Source organism: Sorex araneus, chromosome 2, assembly GCF_027595985.1.
Source record: "Sorex araneus isolate mSorAra2 chromosome 2, mSorAra2.pri, whole genome shotgun sequence".
In the NCBI taxonomy this organism is placed as follows: domain Eukaryota; kingdom Metazoa; phylum Chordata; class Mammalia; order Eulipotyphla; family Soricidae; genus Sorex; species Sorex araneus.
In genome coordinates this window covers 229,324,737-229,335,247 of record NC_073303.1, presented here as the reverse complement: position 1 = coordinate 229,335,247, position 10,511 = coordinate 229,324,737, and the positions used below count along the sequence as shown (strand labels likewise).

The 10,511-nt window shown below is 48.3% G+C and overlaps 1 pseudogene; it reads left to right on the top strand.

Moving 5' to 3' along the window:
- The first annotated feature begins 4,359 nt into the window (after positions 1 to 4,359).
- LOC101547261 (histone H3.1-like) lies at positions 4,360 to 7,468 on the top strand (annotated as a pseudogene).
- Positions 7,469 to 10,511: the final 3,043 nt, after the last annotated feature.

Here is a 10,511-nt window from a genome sequence, read left to right as displayed (position 1 = left end):
ATGAGCAGCTCGGAACAAACCATGTAGGGTGCACTCCTGCTTATCCAGCCCCTGACAGGCGTCAGGGAGCCCCGGGGGTGAGGGTGATGCAGAAGCCCCTTATTCACTTGCCAGAAAACTTAAGGATATTCAAGGATTGGAAATGTCACTCAGGTGGTGGAGCACATGCCTTGTATTTGTGAGCTCTGGGTTCTATCCCTGGCACTGAATGGCCACCTGAGCATCATCAGGTGTGGTCCCCACAATAATTTAGGAAAAGAAATAACACAAAAACATAGGAACATTCTATTATTTACTTTTTTTTTCTTTTTGGGTCACACCTGGCGATGCACAGGGGTTATTCCTGGCTCTGCACTCAGGAATTATTCCTGGTGGTGCTCAGGGGACCATATGGGATGCTGGGAATCAAACCCAGGTTGGTCATGTGCAAGGCAAACACTCTACATGCTTTGCTAACGTTCTAGCCCCAGGAACATTCTAAAACGATGCGTGCTGCCCATCAGAGTTAGTCAGAAGCTACTAGCAACTTGGCTAGTTTAGTACATTAGGGATGTACTATAGGTACAATACATACAGATTTGAAGTCTTGCCCCCAAAATCTATCAATTCTTTTTTAAATTTTCTTAGTCTCTTGTCCGCATGCCTGGCTGTCTTCCTCAGAGCCCCTCAGAGGGGATGGGCTCCAGCTTCCCTCCCCGCCCTGAGCAGAGCTCCCGGTGGCTGAAGACCACCGGAACCTAGCTACAGCCATGCTTGAGGCCCCTCTCCACACGTTCGGACAGGCCTCACGCATGAAGGTACCGGCAGAGGAACCCAGGTGTGTGTAATCCCATCAACGACCAACATCCAGAGACTTAAAAGCAAGCTTCCAGAAGTGCACGGCCGCTTTGTGGCCGCACAATATTTTGTAACCTACTTCTCCCTCTGGGAGAAACTAGCAAGCTACTGAGATTTTCCTGCTCACATGGGACAGCCTTAAAAGCTTCCTATGGTGTATTCATATGCTAAAGCCAGTAACAAGCCGGGTCTCATTCCCCTGACCCTGAAAGAGCCTCCAATGTGGCATCGGTAGGAGGGCTGAGTGGAGAGAGGCTTCTAAAATCTCAGAGATAGGACGAATGGAGAGGTTACTGAGCCCGCTCGAGAAATTGACGATCAATGGGATTTCATGATTCGTGATTTGTGAGTACCTTTATTCTGGAAACTGCCTTTCTCTCCCATTAGGTATCATAGGAGCCCCATTGATGACACAAAAATTTAGCCATGGCTGTATTTGATTAATTAGCAGATGATAACTACACCCCAGTCAAGTCAACCAGGGCCTAAGCTAAATTTTGTAAAATACCTAAATTTTTCTCTTTTTTCCAGTTTTTTAAAATTTTTTAATTTTTAAATTAGTGAATCACCATGAGGGTACAATTACAGACTTTCACATTTTCGTGCTTGTGTTTCCCTGATACAATGTTCAAGAACCCATCCCTCCACCAGTGTCCATTCTCCACCACCAATGAACCCAGTATCTCTCCCACCCCTCAATCCCATTCTCCCCACCCCGCCTCTATGGCAAGGTATTCCCTTTTGTTCTTTCTCTCCTTTGGGGTGTTGTGGTTTGCAATAACTATGGGTATTGTGGTTTGCAGAAACTCCCAAGGAAGAGACACGAATGGCTAAAGGCACATGAGAAAATGCTCTTCATCACTAATCATCAGGGAGATGCATATCAAAACAACTATGAGATACCACCTCATACCACAGAGACTGGCTCACATCCAAAAGAACAAAAGCAACCTATGTTGGCGTGGATGTGGGGAGAAAGGGACCCTTCTACACTGCTGGTGGGAATGCCGACTGGTTCAGCCCTTTTGGAAAACAGTATGAACACTTCTCAAAAAATTAGAAATTGAGCTCCCATTTGACTCAGCAATACCACTTCTGGGAATATATCCCGGAGAGACAAAAAAGTACAGTGAAATGACATCTGCAGTTATATGTTCATCGCAGCACTGTTTACATTAGCCAGAATCTGGGAAAAAACCCGAATGCCCGAGAACAGATGACTGGTTAAAGAAACTCTGGTACATCTACACAATGGAATACTATGCAACTGTTAGAAAAGCTGAAGTCATGAACTTTGCATATAAGTGGTTCAACATGGAAAGTATCATGCTAAGTGAAATGAGTCAGAAAGAAAGAGACAGACATAGTAAAAGTAAATGAAACACAGAATCTTCTCTAAAAGAGGTTGTCTCGTGAGGAAGAGAGATGGGGTATTTCCAAAGCCCTCGGTGCTCGGGAGGCTGACACAGAAAAGCACCCAAAGCCAAGCAGAATTACTGGTGGGGCCGGAGCAGACTCCTAGACTCTTGGCTGAGGTGACCTTCCATCACTGCTCAGAGGAAGAGTGGGGTCAGGTACGGGCTTCCCTCCACCAGCTGTGCTTTCATGTTCTTTCTTCCTGTCTCACTCCAGGATAAAGGGGTGCCCCTACTTTCCAGAGCTAATCTCACCACCCATGGCCCACATTTAGCCTCCAGTAGCTACCTGAGCCCCTCTCCAGACTTCTCTCCGTGCCTCTTCCTCTTCCTCTTCCTCCTCTCTAGGGGCCCCATCGATATCCAAGACCTCCCAGCCTGAAGCCCTCCCCAAACTGCCACTGTTGCCTTGGTCCCACAAAAACCCCCTTCCCTCTCCCTCTACCTCTCCCTCTCCTTTCTCCCTCTCCTGTCTCCCTCTCCTCTCTCCTCTCTCTCTCATTCCTCTCTCTCCCTCCTCACTCTTCTCTCTCTCCCTCTCCCCCCAACTCGCTCCCTCCCTCCTTCACCATTGTCCTTGCACCCCTCTGAAAGCAAGGCCCACGCTCCTCTGATGCTTTCATTTCTCTCCCGGAGTTACCCTCTCACTCGCATGTGCTTTCCCGACACTCACCCCTACCTTCCTGTTCATCCCATCTACTCCTGGGCAACATGGCCCTAGAACCTGCTATGTCTCAAAATCTATCGACTCCGTCCCCCAATTTGTACTCCTACCGCATTTGTTCACGTTCACTAAGTTTCTAACATTCTAGAATGTTCTAGATTAAAGGAAGAGCTAGATCCTATGGGTCAGGGATATGATCCAGTACAGGGCATGGCCTTGTATGTGGAGGACCTGGGCCTAACTCTGGGCACCACCACAAGCATTACGCCCTGTCGTGTCTCCCTTATTTCATGTTCTCCCTCCTCCATTATCTACTGCTGGCAGCTATCCCTTCCTTTTGTCTCTTCTAGGACCCGTTTATTTCAAGCTTTGCACATGGCACTGTGCCAGGCCTGGGGCTCTCACGGTGAGCCAGACAGACCTGTCAGTCCCGTTCCCAGCCTCAGAGCTCCAGCAGTGGAGCGAGGGTATGAGGAGTTCACAGGCAAGCGCCACTGTGAGCTCTCTGGAGGTGGGAAGGACCAAACCTCCCCGGAGAGGCCTTTAAAGCACTGGGAGGACAATAAGGCAGACCTGAAGGAGCTATTGAGGGGAAATGGGGAGAAGAGAATGTAAGATGTTGCCAGCATGTGTGAAGGGCTTCGGGCAATAAAGACAGCAGGATGCGCTGGGGGGGCTAAAGGCATTTGATGGGATTCAGCTGAACTCCAGGTGGGAAGTAGGTCTTGCGTGATAAGCTGACAGATCACACGGGCCTTTCCCTCAGGATAAAGTGTGGAAGTTGTTCTGAGAACCACAGAGAACATTCAAAGGTGTGGGGACAGACATGACAGGATTTGTGTTTAAAAGTCCACTGTGCTCAGAGCGATAGCACAGCAGGCAGGGTGCTGGCCTTGCACACACACAGCTGGCCTGGGTCTGATTCCCAGCAGCCCATGTCATCCTCAAGGCTGCCGGAAGTGATTCCTGAGTGCTGCCAGGTGTGGCCTCAAAACAAAGCAAAACAAGACAAACAAAACAGAACGTCCAGCCTCGTTTCTTTTTCTGTGATAAAGACCAGCCCAAGTCAGGGCTGACAAGGGGAGCAGCGTGGGCGCATCGTCCCTGGCTTTCCTTCTTTCCTTCCTTCCTCCCTTCCTCCTTCCTCTTCATTTAAAAAAATAATAAACATTTCTGGCTATACCAGGAGTTGCTCAGTCAACCAGGCCTGGGAGTTGAGTTTCTGAAGGGGGTTCGGGTGGGCCTGTGGTGCAGAGACCAAACTTGGACCCTGCACAAAGCGTGCGGTCCTAACCACTGAACTAGCTCCTCACCCCCCCTCCCAGTTTTCTTTTCTTTTTTTTTGCTTTTTTTCAGTTTTTGAGCCAAACCCAGTGGGGCTCACAGGCTACTCCCAGCACTGCTTGACCCAGTGGGGTCAGGAATCAAATCTGGGGCCTCTTCATGCCAGGTACGTGCTCTAGCCTTTTAACTTTCTCTCTGACATGCCAGGGAATTTGGGGTTTGGGATTTGGTTTGGGGGTTTTGGGTTTTGGGTTGGGGGGGATCACACTGTGCTGTGCTCAGGGATAACTCTTGTCTCTGTACTCAGAAATTACTCCTGGCAGTGCTTGGGGGGACCAAATGGGATGCTAGAACCGATCCTGTGTCAGCCCTGTGCAAGGCAAATGCCCTACTTGCTGTACTATCTCTCCAGCCCCCTAAAGAATTATATATATATATGTATATATATATATGTCCAATATATATACATATATATATTGAATCACCGTGAGAACAGTTACAAAGCTTTCCAGTTTAAGTCTCGGTCATACAATGATCAAACACCCATCCCTTCACCAGTGCACATCTTCCACCACCAAGAACCCCAGTATGCCCCCCATCCCACCCCTCCCCCTGCCTATGTGGCAGATGATTTCCACTTTCCAAAGGAATTCTTAATGTGTGTTTGACTAAGTCATTTTCTCTTTTTTTGCCTACGAGTTCTCGACATTGCTCAAAACCATGCTCATATTCTGCTGCCCTGGGCACAAAAGCACCCTCAAGTCTTGACCATTCCCCCAAAACCCTCTCCATGAACCCTTGTCACAGAAACTGCCGTCTGCTCCTTAGGGCCTGACTCGCAAGGCAGGCGCAGAGAGCCGTGAGCTGCAGCTCCATCCTCCGGGATCTCTCACACACTCACACCTTCCCAGCATCGCTGCCTTCCAAGGGGAAGTTCATCTTAGCTTTGACAAGCCCAAAGTGGCTCACTCTATCTACTCATGTGCAGGTATGGCTTTGCTTCTGCTGCCCCTTTCATGGCAGAGCTTCCACGGAGATGCCACAGGGATCTTTCAAACACGCAAACTGGCCCACCTCCCTCAGCCACTGCCCTGGCGACTCACCCTGGCCCTGCTCTACTGGTTCCTGACTAAATCTCCAAGCAGTTAAAATGTATGGAAACGTGGGTCCCCACAGCTGGAAACTCTGGAAGCAGGTGAGCTAAATATCTGCCATGCCAAAGCCCCGTCAGCCACACCCAAACCCTCTACTGCAGCTTCACGAATATTCTCTATAGAAACGCCAAACTGTGAATAGTTTCAGGTACCCCAGTGCCAATGCTAGAACTCTGGGGTCTTCTTGGAGTTGGGGTGGGGAGCATCCCCCACCCTACCCTGTACTTCTGAAAGCCCTGGTAATCATTCCCACCTGTCATATCTGCTGCCTTGTCAACTCACTGGCCCAGACCATAGATCCTGAAGCCTCTGGGCCCCCCTGGATACCTCAATTCTGACATCCCAGTACAGACACACTGAATTAGATGGGAACATAATGTAGAAGCCAACGAAGCTCAAGAAATAAAAACAACACAGAAGGCTTAACTAGCAACAAACAGCTTAGTGTAATCCTTAGACAAGGACTTAGCCTTGTGATCAAATATAAGAATTTTCACATAAAAAATTTATTTTTTATGCTTACTGATCTTAATATTGGGGCTTTGTTAGCCAATCAACTTCAACTCTATAGTTGTAGCAACATTTGTGGCTTTAGTTTGCATTAAAATAAATTTTTTAAAACGTACAACCCAGGGCGCTGGAGTGATAGCACAGCGGGTAGGGCGTTTGCCTTGCACGAGGCCGACCCGGGTTCGAATCCCAGCATCCCATATGGTCCCCTGAGCACCGCCAGGGGTGATTCCTGAGTGCATGAACCAGGAGTGAGCCCTGTGCATCGCCGGGTGTGACCCAAAAAGCAAAAAAAAAAAAAAAAGTACAACCCAGATACCATCAGCTTCTTGCTCAAACTCTAACACAGTTGCCTATCTTCAGAGATAAGTTCCTCTAGGTCCTTTGCATGGAACATAAGAACCATCTAGAGAGAGTCCCTGCCAGCCCAGGGACCTGTATGACCCACCTGCATCTCACAGGACAGGAGTGTTTTTACCACAGATATGCATGTGTCTCCAACAAGCTTCCTTGAACACTCTCCACCATCCCATCAAACTGACCTCTGACCCCTCTCACAACTGCCTCATCAAAAGAATTTTCCTTGATCCTTCTACTATGCTTTTGCATTTTGTGGGATTAACTTATAAGCCTTTATAAATGTCATGACTTCATAATTTATAAACTTTTAAAATAATTCTATATCATTATTTCTACTTTCATAATTTATAAACTTATGAACTAAATTAAGCCTATAAACCTTTGTGAAAATTTATGCTAGTAGACCCATCATATTAATACTATTACTGTTTATGTTTCTTTTCTCCATTAAACAGGAGCAGGAGCTGAATCTTGGCAATCCCAGGGTTTAGCATTTTGGGTGGATGCTTGAGAGAGTTTCAGGAAACAAAACTGAATGATTTTTGTACAGTCTACCTGGATACCTCAGGTTTGCTCCCAGGTTCCAAGTCCAACAGCCATGTTCATTTTTGCTTTTCCAAGCCTCATTTCTTTTTTTTTTTTTTTTTTTTTTTTTAGTCTCCATCCCCCCCCCCCCAGCCCCCGGAATGCCCAGCAAGCTACCGAGGGTATCTCACCCACAAGCTACCCAGGACGTACTGAATATGCCAACAACAGTAGCAAAAGTGGGTCTCATTTCCCTAACCCTGAAGGGGTCTCCAGCTGAGTTGGGAAGGACGAGAGGACTCGCAGTAAGCAGACGGCGCACAAATCAACCGGCGGGAAGGCGCCGGGGGAAGGCGCCCCGCAAACAGCTGGCCACCAAGGCAGCCCGTGAGAGCGCGCCGGCCACGGGCGGTATGAAGAAGCCGCACCGCTACCGGCCCAGCATCCTGGCGCTGCGCGAGATCCGCCGCTACCAGGAGGCCACCGAGCTGCTCAGCCGCAAGCTGCCGTTCCAGAGGCTGGTGCGCGAGATCGCGCAGGACATCAGGACCAACCTGCGCTTCCAGAGCTGGGCCATCACGGCGCTGCAGGAGGCCTGCGAGGCCCACCTGGTGGGGCTCTTCAAGGACACCAACCTCTGCGCCATCCACGCCAAGCGCATCACCATAATGCCCAAGGACATCCAGCCGGCGTGCCGCATCCACGGAGAGAGGGCATAAAGTTTACAATGGTAAAATCTCAGGGCTGGGACAAATGGAGATGCTACTGGCGCCCGCTCGAGTAAATCGATGATTAAAGGGATGACAGTGCTACAGTGCTATTTTTTAGTCTCCCTGGGCGCTGGAGGCCAGCACCCTGCCACTTTAGTGCAAGCATGCCTACCCCTTTTGCTCTCTCCCACACCCTCACTTGAAATTTATTGCTTCTTCTTTCCTCTCAGCCTTCCTCCCCTCCCTCTAGCCCTTCTGTCTCTAAAGCCTCTGGATACACACTTGCTGATAAATGAACGAATGCTCAAGGATGGAAACTGTGGAATAAGATGCAGGGTTTTATTTGTATTTCAATAGTGAGGATCATTTTTTAATGTATTGTTTTCATTTAATTCTTATAAAAAATCTTTAACAATTAAAAAAGAAGTCTTCTGGGGCTGGAGAGATAGTACAGCAAGTAGGGCTCTTGCCTTGCACGCGTCAGACCCAAGTTCAATCCCCTATATTTAATTTGGCCCCTGAGCACCACCGGGAGTGATTTCTGAGTGCAGAGCCAGGAGGAAGCCATGCCGGTGGCTGGGTGTATCCCCTCCACAGGCACACAAAAGCCTTCATTTCTCTTCTCACAGACAGAACCTGTGGGAATGAGAGCTCTTGACTAAGAATTTAAATGTGTTTTACAAGAAAAGCCTTTAAGCTTTTCTTTTTAAAAATGTTTGGGAGGGTGGAAGAGTGGGGGTCAGGGTTCCTGGGCCACGATGTCAGTGCTCAGGGCTTACTCCTGGCCCTGCCTAAGGGATCACTTGTGGAGGGACTCGGGACCATATTCGGCGCCAGAGGTTGAACCTCAGTCGCCCACGTGTACACATTAATCCATGCACTATCGCTAGCTTCTCTTTTTCTAAAATTTTATTTTCATAAGGTTGTTCACATTAATTGATTACATTCAATATTTCAACATCAATCCCACCACCATTACACCTTCCCATCACCATTATTTCTAATTTTCCTACCACCATTCAAGCCTGCCTGCCAGGGACGGATGCTAAATAATTCATTTTCTATTGTTTATTATGAGTATCATGAGAGTGGCCACGCACTTCTGGAATTCTAAAATTGTAAATGGTTGGGGTCCAGAGACATCTCTGTAGGGAGCTAATCCATTCTGAGATTCATTTGGGGGTCTCTGGATCAAGGCTGTTGATGCCCTTAGATGTTGCCCGGAAGCAGATGGTGGGCATGACAGCCGGACCCCAAGTGGGTGGGGGGCCCGGAAGGAACGTTCCATCTCCGCTGCCGCCATGTGGCCTGGAGTCTTAGTCCCTGAACCCGAGCACCTGGGTTTTGCTTCTGGATGCTCATGGCCACTCATCTGGAGTGGGCAGAGAGGGCACACCCGCTCCATCTGAGGTTCCCTGGTGAACTTGACTTGGTATGGGGTCTGGAGAAATCTTCCAGGATTCACTGCTGTGTCTCTCTAGCTTCTCTTTAGGCTTCTCTTTGAGCTGCTAAGGGTGGTTTCTTCTCAGGGAGAGTGGCGGCTTCTGAGGACGCAGGGTGGTAGGACAGGCTGCTTGGCACTGTGCTGTGAGGCGGCCGTGCCTCTTGAGGCATGAGCTTCATGAAGGACTTGTGCACATGTGTTGAAAGGGGACTTGGTTGGTGCAGTTGGTGATGTGTGAAGAAGACTCCGGACTTACTCTGAAAGTCAATGGAAAGGGCCCTGACTCTGGCTCCACCCACCCCTGAGCTATCTGCCCGGATGCCTTCGGGGTCCAGGTCCCTCCTAGGGTAGGGTTTTCTAAAAGAATTTCTGAGAAGCACATGCAAAATTGGAAGTTTTCTTTTCACTGGACATACGTGGGCCCAATTTATCATGAAAAACATGTTTCTTTAGGAGCTGGAGAGGTAGAACAGTTGGTTGGGCATGTGTCTTGCACACAGCTTACTCTCATTCAATCCCTAGCATATATGGTCCCCCCAAACACTGGCAGCAGTGATTTCTAAGTGCAGAGCCAACCCCTGAACCCAAGAACAAAACCAAAAGTTTAAAAACTGTGATGCAAAAAAGCTGATCTCAAAGAGGCTGGCCCAGGGCAGTTCTCTGGGCAGCCACTGGAGATGGATGGTACACTCTCGGCACAGAGCAGCTCACCAGGCAGCCTGAGCAAGGATGAGCTACACTCCCCTTCAGGGCTGGGCACCTGACAGGTATGAGCTCCTGGATTTGATCCCAGCACCAAAACCAAATCAAAACCCTTCTGTTTTACAGTTGAAGAAAACTATTAATGGAGCCTGGCACTCAGTAAGCGCCATGCCAAGTGCCAGGTAATGTCTCACTGCATCTCAGGCAGAATGTGGGCAGTACCCCCTGTTCAGAGCAGAACAGCTCAAAATGTTCATAGGTCTCAGGCTTCCCAGAGGACTCATCTGGGTTCCCTAAACAGTGATTTTTGCTACTCAAGGGAAAGCCATTTTAAAGGTGCATCTAGAAAATGCCATTCTATGTACACATGAATCAATCTCTAATGGTTACATTTTAGGCATCAATGAAGGGAAGCAGAGAAGCTATGCCCCTAAAACCTTATTTCGAAGGCAATAACAAACTCTGAAAAACTGTCTCTGCATGGCTAGTTTGTGTGGGAGACAACTCAGGGACTTCTAAAAAGTACTGGAACATTAACACTGAACTTTAATATTCACTGATGATTTCCTGAAAGCAAGGAAGAGAACAAAAAAAAATAACACTTTCAAGGGCTCTTTACCCATATATTTATAGTGAACACTTGCTCACCACTTTTCAAATGGAAAGCAAATGTTCACTGGGAACCAATTCTATGGCTGCTACCGTGATAACGGACATGGGGGAGTTGAGACACACAAACCTCTGGGTTTCAGGCATTTATTTATTTATTTATTTATATATACTTTTTGGGTCACACCTGGTGATGCACAGGGGGTACACCTAGCCAGGAGTACTAGCTAGGAATCCTGTACTCAGGAATTATTCCTGGCGGTGCTCAGGGGACCATATGGGATGCTGGGGATCGAA